The sequence below is a fragment of the Sapajus apella genome, unplaced genomic scaffold (assembly GCF_009761245.1).
Source record: "Sapajus apella isolate SASKATOON/1434 unplaced genomic scaffold, GSC_monkey_1.0 scaffold43, whole genome shotgun sequence".
NCBI lineage: Eukaryota > Metazoa > Chordata > Mammalia > Primates > Cebidae > Sapajus > Sapajus apella.
This window is the reverse complement of record NW_022436983.1, coordinates 20,111,636-20,128,976: the sequence shown is the minus strand read 5'-3', so window position 1 is coordinate 20,128,976 and position 17,341 is coordinate 20,111,636. Positions and strand designations below refer to the sequence as shown.

Below are 17,341 nucleotides of genomic sequence, written 5' to 3'. Positions count from 1 at the left end.
CAAAAAAAAAAAAAAAAAAAAAAAGGGTGGTTTCCTTTAGCCACAAGGGGTGACTGACCTTACCACCTCCTGCGTCAGAGCAGGAAAGGTGACAGACTGCTTTTGGTTACCCTCAGGGCCCAGCAGAATCCCCTGAGGCAGCTTCTGTTAGGAGCAGGTGGCACAACTTTGTTTAGCTCTACAAGGTGGGAGGAGTTTAATAGTATTTCTCATTAGTACTGAAATGTGTTTCCAAAGCACTTTCGTGTACAATATTTAAGTTAGATCTCCTTAGTTGCCCTGTGGGTTAGAACAGCATGTGATATTGATCATTTTACATCTAAGGATACTGAGCCTTTGGTTGTGACCTGCCTGAGGTCATTTAGAAAGCCTGAGACTAATCACTCAAGGCCAAACTTTCTCCTGGCAGGCCAACATCCTGGGTTCTTGTTGGATCAAGGGGAGTGAGAGAGATTTATTTTATTATTTATTTTTATTTTTATTTTTTGAGATGGAGTCTCACTCTGTCGCCCAGGCTGGAGTGCAGTTGCACAATCTCAGCTCACTGCAACCTCTGCCTCCCAGGTTCAAGCACTTCTCTGCCTCAGCCCCAGAGTAGCTAAGATTACAGCTAATTTTTTTGTATTTTTAGTAAGACGAGGTTTCACCATCTTGACCAGGTTGGTCTTGAACTACTGACCTCGTGATCCACTCACCCCAGCCTCCCAAAGTGCTCAGATTACAGGTGTGAGCCACCCGCATCCGGCAGGATGAGAGATTTAAAGGGCCTTTGAGGGGAGTAAATGAGCAGATACATCCACGTTGGTAACCTGGGTGATTGTCACGAGGGACACCAGTTCCTCCTGTAGGAAGAAAGGCCTGAAGGGTCCGGGTGGTCTGGAGCCCTGATAGCCTTTGGCTCAGCTCCAGGTTCTTTTCTACGCCTTGAACATACCTGTATTTGCATGAAGGAGGATGAGGGCCAGAGTGGCACTGGGGACTGTCATTCTCATAGCCCTTGTCTGTGGAGCGGCAAATCTTTGAAATGGTGGACTTGTCCTTTCCCCCAAAATGTTGTATGCCCTCTGGGAGAGAAAAGGAGAGGCAGAGAAGTGATTACAATGGAAAATATGAAGGATGGGGTGGAAGGTCAAGAGACCTGAAATCTAGTCTCAGCTCTCTGCTGCCCAGCTGCGTGACTTTAGGCAAGGCACAACCTCTCTGAGCCTGTTTTCTTTTTTTTGAGATGGAGTTTTGCTCTTGTTGCCCAGGCTGGAATGCAGTGGCACAATCTCAGCTCACTGCAACCTCTGCCTCTTGGGTTCAAGCAATTCTCCTACCTCAGCCTCCCGAGTAGCAGGGACTATAGGCATGTGCCACTACACCCAGATTATTTTGTATTTTTAGTAGGGATGGGGTTTGCCATGTTCATCAGGCTGGTCTTGAACTCCTGACCTCAGGTGATCTGCCTACCTTGGCCTCCCAAAGTGCTGGGATTACAGGTGTGAGCCACCATACCCAGCCTGAGCCCCTGTTTCCTAATTCATAATATAGATATTTAATTTTTAGATTTTTTTTTTTTTTTTTTTTTTGCAATGGGGTCTTGCAACGTTGTTGTCCAGGCTGGTCTTAAATCCCTAGCCTCAAATGACCCTCTTACCTTAGTTTCCTGAGTAGCTGGGATTACAGGCATGAGCTGTCACCCCTAGCTCCCTATTATTTTATTTTTATTTTTATTTTTATTTTTTTGAGACAGAGTCTCACTCTGTCACCCAGGCTGGAGTGCAGTGGTGCGATCTTGGCTCACTGCAACCTCCTTCTCTCATATTCAAGAGATTCTTCTGCTTCAGCCTCCTGAGTAACTGGAATTACAGGTACCCGCTATCATGCCTGGCTAATTTTTTTTTTTTTTTTTTTTAAGCAGAGATGGGGTTTCACCATGTTGGCCAGGCTGGTCTCGAACTCTTGGTCTCAGGTGATCCTCCTGCCTCAGCCTCCTAAAGTGCTGGGATTACAGGCATCAGCCACCACGCCTGGCCTAATTTTTGTATTTTTAGTGGGGTCGAGGTTTTGCCATGTTGGCCAGGCTGGTCTCAAACTTCTGACCTCAGGCAATCCACCCACCTCAGCCTCCCAAAGTGCTGTGATTACAGGTGTGAGCCACTGCGCCTGGCTGATAATTGGTGATATTTTTATTAAATACTTGTTAATTATATTAGCTGCCACTTATTAATTTTTTATTTTATGTATTTTTGAGATGGGATTTTGTCTGCCTCTCAAGCTGGAGTGCAGTGGTGCAATCATGGCTCATGGCAGCTTCAACCTCCCAGGCTCAGGCAGTCCCCCAACTTCAGCCTTCCGAGTATTTGGGAACACAGGCACGGGCCACCACACCCAGCTAAGCTGTCACTTATTCATATCCTAGTTTAGAGGCTGTGAAAGGTATTCACACAGCTGGAAAACATTGAGGTTTAAGCCCAGATCTGTCTGACTTCAGCACCTACGTTCTTTTCATCCTCATGCCCTGATTCCAAGGGCCTTTTCAGTTTAGAAATTTAATTTTTCCTATAATCACTTTGAATTGGGAAGATCAAAGGCTTTAGTATTTTGAGCTTTGGCTGCTTTCTGTGGATCACTTCTTGGGTTTGGGGAAAAAGCTGACCCCCTTCAAAGCCTCCCCCAAGCAAATAACCTTTCTTGGAGATGGCAGCATGCAGAAAAAGACAGGAACCGACAGGGAACTGGAGCTGATGGCCTGAGGCTCCCTCTGGGAATGCCAGCCCATACACAGCCCCCTTTCCTCCTCATTAACCTCTTCCACCTGCCCCCTTTCCTCCTGAGGCAGGGAGAGAAGGCTTGCTCAGCAAAGCCAGGACCTGGGTTATTCCTGAGTCATCCATCGCTTCTGTGGGCCTCATTTTGCAGTACTCGCTCCCCCTGCAAACGTCTGAGTCAGACATGTCTCCCCAAGGTTGTCTGCACACACTGCACTGGGCCAAACCATCTCTTTAGATGCCGATAAACATCAACTGATACTTTAAAGCAGCCCGTGATTATATGTGGGTATTTTAATCTTATGGGCTAATCTAATTTTAACTGAACTAAGCTTTGGGTTGGGCCTAGATCAGTGGGCTGCCCTCCTTCCCTGGGATAGTGCTGACTTCATTTTCTTACCCCTAAAGCTCATCTAATATACAGGGCCGGTTTGGAGATCTATTAGGCTAGACCTGAGCCCTGGGTTCTTATACTACTTGCCGAGAATCTGGAGCTCCCCCAAATTACCCCAGCAAGTTCTTTCCTGAAAAGATCTGTCCTTAAGCAGCTCTAACTAAGACTCAGGATGAGAAACTCTGTTCCTTCCCAGGCCCCCTTCCTTGTCCCTTGGGGAGTACTTACCCCTAAGTCCAGACTGGCCTTTCCACAATGTTGAGCCTATTTGAGACCAGGCCACAGAAGGCAGAGGAGTGATGTCACAGTTTTGTGTTAGAGCCCACAAGTTCACTAAACTAATAAATAGCTAACACTTGCATAGCATTTGCCATATGCCAAGTGAAGTTGGAAGAGTGTGCGTCTTTGCACCAGCCAGCCAGTACCAAGAGCAGCTTCCTAAGATCCTGGGTGGAAGAGGCAGGTCAGCTGAAATCAGCCAGCAGGCATTTAGCATTTGGCCATAGGGAACAAAGAAGAGTAAACCCAGGTTCGGCTCTTTAGGAGCTTCCAGCCTGCCAGGGCTGGGCAGACTCCTGGCAGAGGCAAAGTGCAGAGGGAGCGAGCAGTCCCTGAGGACTGGGGTGTTTAGAGAAGACCTCCCAAAGGAGATATAACATGAATCTGATGTTTGAAGGATAGAAAGGAATTAGATAAACAGGCTATACTTAGGACCGTTTCCCATAAGAATCTAAGCCTCTTGAGGACAGGGCCTTTGTTTTTCACTTTCTTTCTTTCTTCTTTTTTTTTTTTTTTGTGATGGGATCTTGGCTATATCACTTGGGTTGGAGTGCTGGAGTGCAGTGGTGCAATCTCAGCTCACTGCAACCTCTGCTTCCCAGGTTCAGGCAGTTCTCCTGCCCCAGCCTCCTAAGTAGCTGGGATTACTGGCACGCATCACCACGCCCAGCTAATCTTTTGTATTTTTAGTAGAAACTAAAATTTTTTTACTATGTTGGCCAATCTGGTCTCAAACTCCTGACCTCAGATGAACTGCCCACCTCACCCTCCCAAATTGCTGGGATAATTGGTGTGAGCCACCACGCCCAGCCTGTTCGCCTTCTTATCTGTGCCTGGCACAGAGTAAGGGATTCATAAATATTTGAGGAAGGAATAAATGAATGAATATGTGATTGACTCCAGTGTAATGATAGGATCTCTGCAAAGCCCTGGGGCAGACAAGAAACCAGTTTGACTGCTCAGAGAGAAGGGAAAGCAAAGGTTGCAGAGGCTCATTGGCACCAGACTGAATGCCAAGCGAGGGAGTTTAACTGAGCTTGCTGGGAGTGACATTCACAGAATGATGCTTTAGGCGCCAGCCAGTGTTTTAAGTGGTACTGCCGTGGCTACCTCCCTAGCATGGCTCTAATGTGGGGTCTGCAAGGGCATCCTCTCTGGGCTGGGCGGGGTCTCTCTGGGAAGATCTGGATCTGTTTGGTCTGCCCTCAATTTGTGTAAGTAAAAGCAAGATACCAGAGCTTCCTTGGGGAGCTGCCGAGAGCCCTAATTGAATTAAGCTTTTCCTGGGAAGATTCCTCAAGCCATAAACTGCACTGTGACTGTGAATTAATGAGACCAGTGGCCGTAAACCATGCAAGAAGGCAATCTTGTTAATTTATAGTTGTACCTGGACGGGTTTACTTATGGCTTCTCTTTGCTTTTATGTGTGTTAGGAATGGGTGGGCTGGGCCCGAGTCTCCTTTCTATGGCAGATTTATTTTTATAATATGAATAAATAAAACATGTAAAACATGTTAATGGTAAAAACAAAACAAACCCCAAGACAACAAAAATAAAACCCAACAGTACAGAAGGTATTGAGGTGAAAAGGAAAAGTCCCCCTCATCACTTCTGACCACCCACACTGTCATACATTCCAGTGGTTACCACTGTTAACTGTCTTGTCCATCTTTTTAGAAATTCGCCATGCATATATTGAGCATGTGAGTGTGTGTGCACGCCGGGCACATTGAGTTTTCTTAAAGCCATTGTGTAAAAGAAAAGAGCTCTAGGCTGGGAACTGGGAACCTGGATCCTAGTCCTAGCTCGCTTCTTTCTTGCATATTGCCCTTTGCTAAGCCATGTTTGCCTTCCTGGGCCTTAGTTTCCCTATCTGTCTATTTCATTTGGAAGGGCTTTCTGGGGTTGTCCTGTGGGAAGGGCAGTCATTACAAGGTTGAAGAAATGAGCCCACAGGGAGCCAGCTCTCTTGTAGGGGAAGTGAGACAACATATGAGAGACAAAGCACAGGTGGGGAATTGTGTGGTTCAGGCGGGGATGCTTGGGGGAATCGGGAGAGGAGGAGAGCTGAGGGGAGCTTCTTGAAGGAGGTGGCCTTGAGAGGTGGGCCAGGGGTAGAAGAGGAACATCATTCAGGGAGGTTGCTAAGGGATTCTGGGTTAGTTGAGAGGATGGACTGGATGATATGTTCTTTTAGGATCTAGGTTTCTAAGATTGTTTCCGAGTCCATGATGAAGTTTGTGGAACTCCCAAAATAGTCTGCAGACAGTTGTATATGTGTGATTTTATCGAGGAGAGAAGGCCCATAGTAGACTCAGATTTTTTTTTTTTTTTTAACACAGTTGATTGTCAGTGTGTACACCACAGATTCTGAAGGTTAAGAGCTTCTGCCTTTTGTGCTGTGGGGATTTGAAGAAGGGAAAAGGACTAACTGGTCTGGAGTGAATCCTTGGAGGAAGTGGTACTTAATTCTGGGATGAGTGGGGTTTGCCCAGGGGACTGCAGATTTTTTTCAGGCAAGGAGAAGGACCCCAGAGTGAGTAAGCTGTGTCCTGTAAGAAGGGAAGGGAAAATGAGCCTTAAAGTAGAGAGGAATTGGCTGGGCGCAGCAGCTCATGCCTGTAATCCCAGCCCTTTGGGAGGCCGAGGCAGGCGGATCACCTGAGGTCAGGATTTCAAGACCAGCTTGACCAACATGGAGAATCCCCCATCTCTACTAAAAATACAAAATTAGCTAGGTGTGGTAGCACATACCTGTAATCCCAGCTACTGGGAGGCTGAGGCAGGAGAATCGCTGCAACCTGGGAGGTGGAGATTGCAGTGAGCCGGGATCTCACCATTGCACTCCAGCCTGGGCAACTAGAGCACAACTCCATCTCAAAAAACAAAAGCAGAGAGGAACTTTTCTGGGTTGGAAATGAAGGCAGATGCAGCATGTTCCACCTACACTGTGCAGGTGGGAAGGCACTGGCTTCTTTATGCCCTTTGGGTCTGCTGGGTTGCCATGGTGAGCCCAGCTCACACCCCAGTAGGTGACTCAGGCCTCCTGCCCATTTCCCTAAAGCAGCCAGGGCCCAAGCACACCTCTGAGGCTCTGCTAGCAGGGAAGCAGCCACCTTTGAGGCAGCAGACACAAGAGAAAGCTTCTGAAGGTGGACAGGCTTTGAGGATGCAGCTAGGAAGCCCTGACTGACCTCTGCTGTTTTCTGGACTGAAGGTCCCTGTTCTCTGTTCTCACTCTGCTTCTGGGAGTGAAAGTATAGAATATTCTAATTCTAGAATGTTAGAGATGGAAAGGATCCTTATCATAGCTTGTAAGCCCGAGGCCCAAAGGGGAAATGAAGACCTTTTGATCCACTTCTTTCTTTTTCCAGTTGAGACCCAGAGAGGATTGGCCCCAGGCCACACATGAATTAATGGCAGAGGCAGGCCTCTTCCCTGCTCTGTTAACTAACTCAGGAGTCTCTAGGCCATAAGACCCGGACAGTGGACCAAGAGGAGGGGCTGTGGTTTTTGGCTTGGATATTGGTAGCACTGGCAAATCTCAGTTTTTCCAGTGGACCCTTTAAGCCTAAAGAAGGGCAGCCTCCTCCTGGGGTATCTATTAGGGAGCTGTCCTTGGCAGCGAAACCATTGGTCCTTACACTGGTCCTTACAGGGGAGCCAAGTACAGGTCTTAGGACCTTTGAGCCAGCCCAGAGGCTTCTCCCTTCATTCATTGAATCCCTCAGGTCGTTTAGTCCGTCACAAGCCAATGTCGAGCTTGGGTGCTGTGCTTTTTATAGCATCTTTGCCATCAAGCCAGGGAATAAGATCTTATCTCCCCAGTTGTGGGCCAGGGCCCACAGGAATCTGGATGCTGTACCAGGTAGGCATCATGCCAGCATGAGGCAGGGCCAACTCACCTAGCTGGGCAAAGCCTAAGACTCAGGTTACAGCAAGATAGGGGAGGGGGAGCAGGCACCCTACTCAACCTCCTTCCCTGATTGAGTCCCGTCTGCCTGGCTGGCAGAAGGTGCAGAGATGCATGAGAACTGCTTCTCTTACTGAACTCAAGGACTTGTCTGAAAAATGCAGTACAGATGCAGGGCAGTCAGACAGTAGGAAGTGGGTGTGATTTGAAGTGCATATGGAATTCTATGGGAGTTTAGAGGTGGGAGAGAGAACTCCGTACCTGGGAAGATCCCAGGAGGCTGTGCAAGTAAGTGATCACTGAGCTAGGCCTTGAAGTATGTGTGGCATTTAGATGAGAAACTTTAATGAACTCTTAGTGGACACAGCCAGAATCTTCTACTTGGGGCAGAAACTCTGGATTGCAGAAGAGTGGCCCAGAGCAGTTCCTTTTGGAAACATGTCCACAGGCATGCTGGTTAGAAACACAAGCTTTGCAGCCTGACAGACCTGGGTTCAAATCCCAGTTCCACTACTTTGTAACACGGTGACCTTGGGCAAGTCACTTATCTTGTTTTTAAAAAAACCTTTTTGAATTTTTTATTTTGAGATGGAGGCTCACTCTGTGACCCAGACTGGAATGCAGTGGCACAATCTTGGTTGACTGCAACTTCAACTCCTTGCTTCAAGCGATTCTCCTGTTTCAGCCTCCAGAGCAGCTGGGATTACAGGCTTGTGCCACAATGCCTGGCTAATTTTTGTATTTTTAGTAGAGATGGAGTTTTGTCATATTGGCCAGGCTGGTTTTGAACTCCTGACCTCAAGTGATTCACCCACCTCAGCCTCCCAAAGTGCTGGGATTATAGGCATGAGCTGCCACGCCTGGCCCAGAGGTAGAGGTGACCTGCCTAGTGTCATATAGCCTGACTGTGGCACAGCTGAGGCCGGACTCCAGTGCTTCCCCTTCCAAGTCCTGTGCTATTTCTCCTACATAACTTTATGTTATGTTACCCCACCTAGCTGGAGTAGCAAGACTGATCGCCTGAGACGTTTAATGAGCAAAGTGTGATTTTGTATGACAACTTGATGTGTAGCTATAAAAGACTCAGTTTTGCAGAACAGATGATGGTTTTAAAAATAGGCCCAGCTGCCGGGTGCGGTGGCTCACGCGTGTAATCCTAGCATTTTGGGAGGCTGAGGCAGGTGGATCACCTGAGGCCAGGAGTTTACGTGAGACCAGCCTGACCAACATGGTGAAACCCTGTCTTTTTTTTTTTTTTTTGAGACGGAGTTTCGCTCTTGTTACCCAGGCTGGAGTGCAATGGCGCAATCTCGGCTCACCGCAACCTCCGCCTCCTGGGTTCAGGCAATTCTCCTGCCCCAGCCTCCTGAGTAGCTGGGATTACAGGCATGTGCCACCATGCCCAGCTGATTTTTTGTATTTTTAGTAGAGACAGGGTTTCACCGTGTTGACCAGGATGGTCTCGATCTCTAGACCTCGTGATCCACCCGCCTCAGCCTCCCAAAGTGCTGGGATTTACAGGCGTGAGCCACCGCGCCCGGCCATGAAACCCTGTCTTAAAAAAAAATCGGCCCAGCTATGATAAGTGCCAGGTGAGCGATGCCAATATTAAGGGGAGAAGGTGAGCCCTTTTTAAGCTACATCACCCTGTCCAAGCCTCAGTTTCCCCAGTCTAAAGGGGGTGGTGTCTGTAAAGCCCTGAGCACATTGTAAGTGCTCAGTAATGGGAGTTGCTACTATTCCTGGAGCCTTAAGGGAAGAGGTGAGTGTGGGGTCAAGTCCTGGAGGATGGTTTTAGGTATAGGGACTGGAGAGCATTAGGGTGAGCTGATTACTCAGGTTAGGGGTGCAAATGAGACCATGAGCTGAATTATCTGAGCTTGTTCTTTAGTTGGGAGGTGGGGAGACACATGTTCAGTAAATGGATTCATGCTGATAAATACTGTACTGAAGATGGAAAGATGGATAAATATAATCCCAGCCTCAAGGGAGAGGCTGGCATGTAAACAGGCACTTGTATGTACTGTGAAGTGTTGCAGCAGGGGCCTGCAGAGCTGTGGGGGCATGGGAGGGAGGGGTGGAAGTGAGTGGGTCAGGGAAGGCTTCCCAGAGCTTTGAGCTGGGTCCTGAAGATTAAGAATGAGTGTTTTGGCTAAGCGCAGCAGCTCACACCTGTAATCCCAGCCCTTTGGGAGGCTGAGGTGGGTGGATCACTTGAGGTCAGGAGTTCCAGACCAGCCTGGCCAACATGGTGAAAGCCCATCTCTGCTGAAAACACAAAAATTAGCCAGGTATGTTGGGGCAAGTGTGTAATCCCAGCTAATTGGGAGGCTGAGGCAGGAGAATGGCTTGAACCCAGGAGGCAAAGGTTGCTGTGAACCAAGATCATGCTACTGCACTGCAGCCTGGGCAACAGAGTGAAACCTTGTTATAAAAAAAAAAAAAAAAAAAAGAATGAATGAATGTGCTTTGCTCACATAGAGGGGAGAACTGGAAAAGGGCACAGAGACATGAATGATACAGAGGCATAGATCATGCAGAACCATTGACCTTTGCTTCTGAAACCCATTGGGATGTTTCCAACCCTTTCACCTCACCCCTCACTCACCTGCTTGGTTGGGCAGAGAAGCTAACCACACCTGTGGAGCAGTGAGCACCTGTGATGGCTGTTGCCCTGGTATAGGCGGTGAGGACAGCGCTACCTATCACTTACTGAGTCCCTGCAGTGCCTGGCTTTGTGCGAAGGGCTTTGCATACTGCATCGTTGTCTTCTGCACTATGGCACAGCCCCGAAGGGTGCGAGCCATGGTATCTAGCTTTATTTAGCTTACAGCTACTCTAGGAAAGTGTAACAGGGAATAATTATATGCTTGATGATTGCTGTGCTGTTGCCTCAAAGCACAGGAGACCTTTAGGGAGGGGAGAAATACAGCTGGAATGAGCGCAGAGCAGAGACCTTTGTGCAGACACCTTCACCAAACCCTCCTAAGAGGGAGGGAAGGTGACCGATCAGGCAAGGGCCATGACACCAGCCAAGGCTCTTTGCAGGCTCTGAGCACTGGGTATGGGCAGGTACCTGTGTGGGGGGCAGGGGGCTCCAGCCAGTTGCAGGAAGAGTCTGGGTGAAGAGTCATTGAGAAATACGACTGGGTAGGTGGGCGGGGCTAGATGAAGCATGTGGAACTGTAGAGGGGTGTAGGCTTGGCCAGGGCTTCTCAGACTGATGGCAAACACAACCACACCTGTCAAAGGCTTGCCCCTTCACTCCATCTCCACTACGAGCATCTCTAACCTTGGTGACTCCCGGGCCTCCTGAATGGTCTCCTGCTCCACTCCTGTCTGCCTGCAGGCAGCTCTCCACAGAGCAGCCACAGGGAACTGTGAGACCTGTAAACCAGAGCATGGCATTCCCGTGCTGAAAATCTTTCAAATGCTTCCTGATGAACTTGGGAGAAAATGCAAGGAAAGCATAGCCCACCCCTTTCTGCACTTCATGCCCCACTGCCCTTTCCCCTGTTCCAGTCACAACGGCCTTCCTGTGTCCTTCACGCATATCTGCCTTGCCAGGCCCGTTCCTTCATACAGCTGTGGCACTTGCTCGTTCCCCAACCTGAAGCACTGCCCATTTACTGCCACGCACTGGCGCTCTCCTTCAGGTCCCAGATCATACGTCATCTCTTCAGAGAGGCCTTCTTGACTGTCCAGTCTAACATGCAGCACATGCCCCACCAGCTGCCTCTCCCTCCATGTCAGACACTATTCTGGATCTGAGGACACAGCCAGGAACAAGACAGAAGAGGCTCCTGATGTCAGGGGGCTCCCATGCCAGCATGGAGCATTGGACGTGGACACAGCAGTGTCAGGCAGTGGTAAGTGTCCTGAAGAAGGCAGACATGAGGGAGAGGTGGGGCTGCTGGATGGCCAGTAAGGGTTCTCTAAGGAGCTGGTGTCTGAGCTGAGACTAGAAAGGAAAAGAAGAGCCCATCTTCCAAAGACCAGGGTCCCTGAGGAGGCTGTGTTTGAGGAACCTGGAGTGCAGGGGAAGAAGGGAAGCGTGGTGTGAGAATATGAGGAGGGCAGGGGCCAGATCATGCCAGGCCCATGGGCCTGGGGCTAGGATTCATGGTGCTGTGTGGTGCCATCAAAGGCTCCTGAGTAGCATGACACGGTCTGACCTGGGGAGAGATGTGCTGACCTCCTGGGAGTGCAGTAGTGTCGGCTCACGCTCTGGGCTGGCCCCAGAATGCCCTGCCTACCAGCAGCTTGGCTTGGGTCTATGGGGGCAACAGAGTAAATCTTCCCAACACGCACCTCTGGCCAAGCCAGGAGTGGGATGGAAGCTGCAGCCTAGGAGGGGCAAGCAGGGCGTTGGAGTGGAGTGGGTGTGGAATGGGGGCATGTGGGGAAGGGAGGGGCTGAGTGGGCACCAGGCTCTGCTGGACTCCTGCCGCCCACCCCTCCCTTGCCCAGCCTCAGCGCCTACAGGCGGACAGTCACCAGACCTGTCATGTGGGAGACGTGGCATTGCTGAGCACCAGCGCTAGACATGACTATTCCCAGCTGAACCCTATGGTCCTAGCCTGGGGAGTTGTCAGGTCAGGAAAGGGCAGACCTAGAAGCAGAACCAGACTTTAGCACTGGGAGGGATCCTAGAGACTGCAGGAGTCCAGGAGGAAAAGATAAGGGGTTAGGGAATCAAAAGGCCTGGACTGAAATCCGTGCTCCCCACCCTGCTTCCCACTTGCGGCTGTGTGGTCCCCATGTGCAGAGGTGTGGAGATTAAATGAGAATACTCTGGCGAGCACCTAGCAGTAAGGGCTTCTAAATATCTGACATGATGTCAGAGCCCGGCCCAACCCCCCCAGCTCACAGAGGAAGCAGAGGCCAAGGCGGAAGTGATGTGCTCAGGGACCACAGAGCTGCATTGAACTTGGCTCCCGACCTCTAGTCCAGGTTCTCCTGCAATGATATAAGTGGTCCTTTTCCCCACATCATTCCTTCTGCATAGGTGAGGTAGCCTCCTGCCTGTCCCACTTTCTTTTCAGCCTGCCTCTGAGCACCTACCATGCAGCAGACACAGCTGCGCGGCTGGTGGTTCCCACCCTGGAAGCACTGGCGCTGACACTTGTGTGTGGGAGACAGACATGTAAACAGCTAAAACGCAAGGCGGGCTGAAGTGCTTCAGGGACACAGCACATTGCAGGTGGGCCCTGAGGGCAGATGGGCCTCCATCTGGCACTACCACTTACGATGGAGTGGCAACAAGGCCCAAACCTAAGTTAGAACAGATCAAGAGGGCCTTGGATTCAATGCAGAGGGGTGTAGGCTCTTTCCTGTAGATGAGGGAACTGCAGAGGTTCTGGAGGAGGCATGGCCATGACTGGCCTGTGTTTAGGATAAGGGCTCTCCTGACTGATGGAGAAGGGACTAGATGAAGCTTTTTCCCCAGTGTTCTCGGCTCTGGGAATTTTCTGCCCCCTCCTTCCATGGATAATTATCCTTCCGAAGAAACTGATCAGATGGGAAACTGCAGGAAACTGTTTGGGGCAGGGATTGTGTAGGAGTTGGGGGGAGAGTGGAGAGGATGTAGCCGAAGAGAGGGATCTGCGCCAAGCAGCAGGTGGTGGCTGTCTTCAGAGGGGAGGGAGGGAAGCCTAGGCAGGGCTGGGAATTTAGAGCACGAGGATGCAGGTGCTTCTGGGGGAGCTGAGTCCCTTAAAACTCCTGGTCTTGTCCTCGGTTGAGGAGAGGGGTTAGGGTGACTGGCAGGGTCTGACTTTTCTGGGTCAACAGGAGCTGGGGAAAGTGTGAGGCAGTGTGGCCAAGTGGGTGGGGCCAAGCCCAGGCCCAGCTCTGCTTGGAAATTCCCTTATTGTGGGCCAGGGCTGGTTAGGAGTGGTGAATGTGCACTGGGCACCCTCCCTTGGCAGAGAGCAGTACTTCTCCTGCCCCCTGCTCCCAGTAGACCTAGAGCTTGAGTTGTGGACCTGGCTGCTGTCTCCTTGCTAGTTAAGCAGCAGCTCTTCATGTGCTGAGGCTTCTGGAGAGCCAGGCTTCCCTTAGTGACTGAACCACAGTGACTGGTGCTTAGCACTGAGGACAAGGGACTCCCCACATCTGAAGCCAGGAGTGAGACTGCCTCTAGAGGGGCCTGGAAGGCTCTGCAGGTGGAGATTCAAGACATCCTTTTCAGCAATCGGGGTTCAATAGAGACTTCAGAGTCCAACAGACCTGTCTGAATCCCGACTCCACTACCTGCCTGCTATATTGTTGTAGGCTGATTATCTGACCTGTATCATTTTTCTGCAGATAATTCTGGGGTAACCACAATTCTGACTTCGATCATCATCAGTTGATCTTACCTGTTCTTGAACTTCATCTAAATGGACTCATAGGTACTCTTGTGTGTCTGGCTGCTTTTGCTCAGCCTGTCTGTGAGATTCCTTTTCACTGTCACATGTATCGGAGGTTTGTTCATTTTATTGCCGTTTGGTGTTGCCTCATATGAATACGCCACAGTTGGCTCACTCTCCTGTTGATGGGTTTTCAGATTGGCTCCCTTTTTTGACAATTATGAATAAAGCTGCTCTGAGCATTCTTGTACTCCATAGGGTTTTTGCGAGAATTAAATGAACTAATCTGTGACAGTAAAGTGTTTAATACTGAATTTTGACTCAGAGTGAGTGCTCAGAGCATTTTCCCCCCCAGATTTTTTTTTCTTTTCAGAAAAAAGGAAGAAAAAAATAATTCAAACCTTGCTTAAGTATATAAAGAAGAAAAATGCAAGTCATACCCCTTTCACTCCCTTGTTTGTCAGGCTGAGCACTCTGAATAGTTCATCCTAGGCTTTTCTTTACAGTGGTATGAACCACTTTTTCATAAAAAAAGTTAAGCTGGGCCGGGCGCGGTGGCTCAAGCCTGTAATCCGAGCACTTTGGGAGGCCGAGGCGGGTGGATCACGAGGCCAAGAGATCGAGACCATCCTGGTCAACATGGTGAAACCCCGTCTCTACTAAAAATACAAAAAATTAGCTGGGCATGGTGGCGCGTGCCTGTAATCCCAGCTACTCAGGAGGCTGAGGCAGGAGAATTGCCTGAACCCAGGAGGCAGAGGTTGCGGTGAGCCAAGATCGCGCCATTGCACTCTAGCCTGGGTAACATGAGTGAAACTCCGTCTCAAAACAAAACAAAACAAACAAAAAAAAAAGTTAAGCTGGGCACAGTGACTCACTCCTATAATCCCAGCACTTTGGGAGCCCAAGGTGGGAGAATTGTTTGAGCCTGGGAGGTTCAGACGAGCCTGGGCAACCTGGCTCTACAAAAATAAAAAATTAGCCAGGCATGGTGGCAGAAGTCTGTGGTCCCAGCTACCTGGGAGGCTGAAGTGGGAGGATTGCTTGAACTCAAGAGGTCAAGGCTGCAGTGAGCCATGATGGTGCCACTGCACTCCAGCCTAACAGCGACACTCTGTCTTAAAAAAAAAAAAAAAAAAAAAAAAAAGGTGACATAAAAACAACCATGCTAGCCTGGCGCGGTGGCTCATGCCTATAATCCCAGCACTTTGGGAGCCTGAGGCAGGCGGATCACCTGAGGTCAGGAGTTGGAGACCAGCTTAACCAACATGGTGAAACCCCATCTCTACTAAAAATACAAAAATTAGCCAGGCGTGGTGGCGCCCGTCTGTAGTCCCAACTACTTGGGAGGCTAAGGTGGGAGAATCATTTCAACCCGGGAGGGAGAGGTTGCAGTGAGCCAAGATCGTGCCACTGTACTGCCTGGGTGACAGAGCGAGATGCCCTCTCAAAAACAAAACAAAACAAAAATCACACAAAGAAAACACCAATCATGCTGTCTGTACTCTTTTGCAGCTTAACTTCTTAAATTAAATCTGATCTTTTGTAAGAGTTTCCTTATCTGCATCAAGGGAATCGCTTCAAGAGTGAGAGTCTGAGATGGACTCTGAAACCAGTTACTTGCGGCCTTTCACCCTGGCCGGGCAGATGTCCTTCTAGGTGGAACCCAGGATTTGGCTTCTGGAACCCTGGGTGCAAATCTTGCTTCTGTTGCTCCCTTTCTGAGTGTGTTCTCAGGTTTAAAGGCCCTGAGTTTTGGTTTTCTCATCTTTAACATAGGAAGACCCTCAGAGAGATAGCATGAGGTTTAAATGAAGTAATGTCCATGAAAGAACAAAGCAAAATGAAAAGCGATGTGTGCTGGTTATTATGTAAAATTGTGGGCTGTCCAAGCTAGAGGAAATCTCTTGAGAAGTTAACCCAGCCTCATCATCTTATCTATGAGGAAACTATAGCCCAGGGAAGGTCACCGGGCCAGCAAGTAATGGAGCCAGAACTAAACCAAGGGTTTCTGAACCCTGGAGGGTTCTCACTCTCTGGGCCAGAGCTCAGCTCTGACCAACTCACTTCTTATCTGTAGGGCTTCCTGCTACAGAGGAAAGGCACTTTAGAAACTGTCCAGGGCTCCAGTTCTTCTCCCCCACTCCCTAGCTGAGGTCACTGGAAGTTCCAGGTCGCGAAGTGTGCCCAGCATCCTCTGGTCTAAGAAGGCAGGGGAGTGGGTGTTTGGATGGGGCAGGAGATGCTGTCCCAATAGGCCACAGCACCCTTCCTGTCTTAACTGTACCTCCAAACCTGAGCCTTAGTTCCCTGCTTCCACCAAGCTCACTCCCATCCCCAAGAAGTCAAGCCAGGACCCCACTCCCTGACCTCTTAGTCACATGAAGTCTTGGCTTTGAGTAGTCTCTTATACTTCTTCTAGCTCAGTGTTTGGGTCTCCTCAGCTTCAAGAAGATAAAGAGAGGGCCCTCATACTTACGAGATTACAACCTAGGTTGACACCAAGAATCAGGAAATGGGCCAGGCACGACAGCTCATGCTTGTAATCCCAGCACTTTGAGAGGCCAAGTGTGTGTGGATCATGTGAGGCCAGGAGTTTGAGACTATCCTGGCCAACATGACAAAACCTCATCTCTACTAAAAAAAATACAAAAATTAGCCAGGTGTGGTGGCACACGCCTGTAATCCCAGCTACTGGGGAGGCTGGGGCACAAGAATCACTTGAACCTGGGAGACAGAGGTTGCAGTGAGCCGAGATTGCACCACTGCACCCCAGCCCGGGCAACAGAGTGAGACTCCCTCTCAAACGAAAAAAAAAAAAAAAAATTAGGAAATGAAACCCTGACTGACATGGGCTGGGCCCTCACCCACCCTGCTCCTTCCCAGGAAGCATTTGTTATGATAAGATTTCCCTGGTACTGGGCCAGGTGGGCCCCACTCTCCCGGGTGTTTAGCTACCACTCGCGGTACCAGGTACCAGGCACCAGGCACCAGGCGGTGGAAATGGCTCCTGGTGCTCCAGCTTCCGCCCTTCCCTGGAGTCACAACTCATTAAGAAAGCAGTGATAATCAGGGAGCCAGGCGGGGCTGCCTGGGAGTGCCCTGTTGGCCCAGGCTGGGGGTTGGGGAAGAACTGCTAGCCCTGGTATCTGCTTTCAGGGCGAGGTCACCGAGTGACACCCATTCCAGTGGCAGTGAACAGTGATGAGAAAAAGTCCTGCTCTAAGAGTAGGAGGCACTCCCACCTCACGTTGCAGTACTTGCCTTGCCTCGCCTCGTCCCATGCTAGGCTCTCTGCCTTCATCATCTTGAGGGGTCCTCACCTGACCCTGAGAGGAGGGTAGAGGCATCTCTATTTTAAAAATAAAGACCCTGCCGGGTGCGGTGGCTTACACCTGTAATCCTAGCACTTTGGGAGGCTGAGGTGGGCAGATCACCTGAGGTCAGGAGATCGAGACCAGCTTGACCAACATGATGAAACCCCATATCTACTAAAAATAAAAAAATTAGCGGGGTGTGGTGGCAGGTGCCTGTAGTTTCAGTTACTCAGGAGGCTGAGGCAGGAGAGTCGCTTGAACCTGGGAGGTGGAGATTGCAGTGAGCCGAGATTGTGCCACTGCACTCCAGCCTGAGCAACAGAGTGAGACGC

The 17,341-nt window shown here is 49.8% G+C and overlaps 1 protein-coding gene and 1 long non-coding RNA gene across 2 annotated transcripts in view; one reads left to right on the top strand and one right to left on the bottom strand.

Moving 5' to 3' along the window:
- Window positions 1-17,341, top strand: part of SLC9A1 (solute carrier family 9 member A1) — a 57,394-nt gene that overhangs the window by 6,749 nt on the left and 33,304 nt on the right. The window lies entirely within an intron of this gene.
- Window positions 1,574-8,049, bottom strand: LOC116566535. The gene is made up of 2 exons (XR_004275897.1): window positions 7,989-8,049; window positions 1,574-1,792 (listed from the first exon to the last, which is right to left on the bottom strand). It is a non-coding gene; the product is annotated as an uncharacterized LOC116566535 (long non-coding RNA).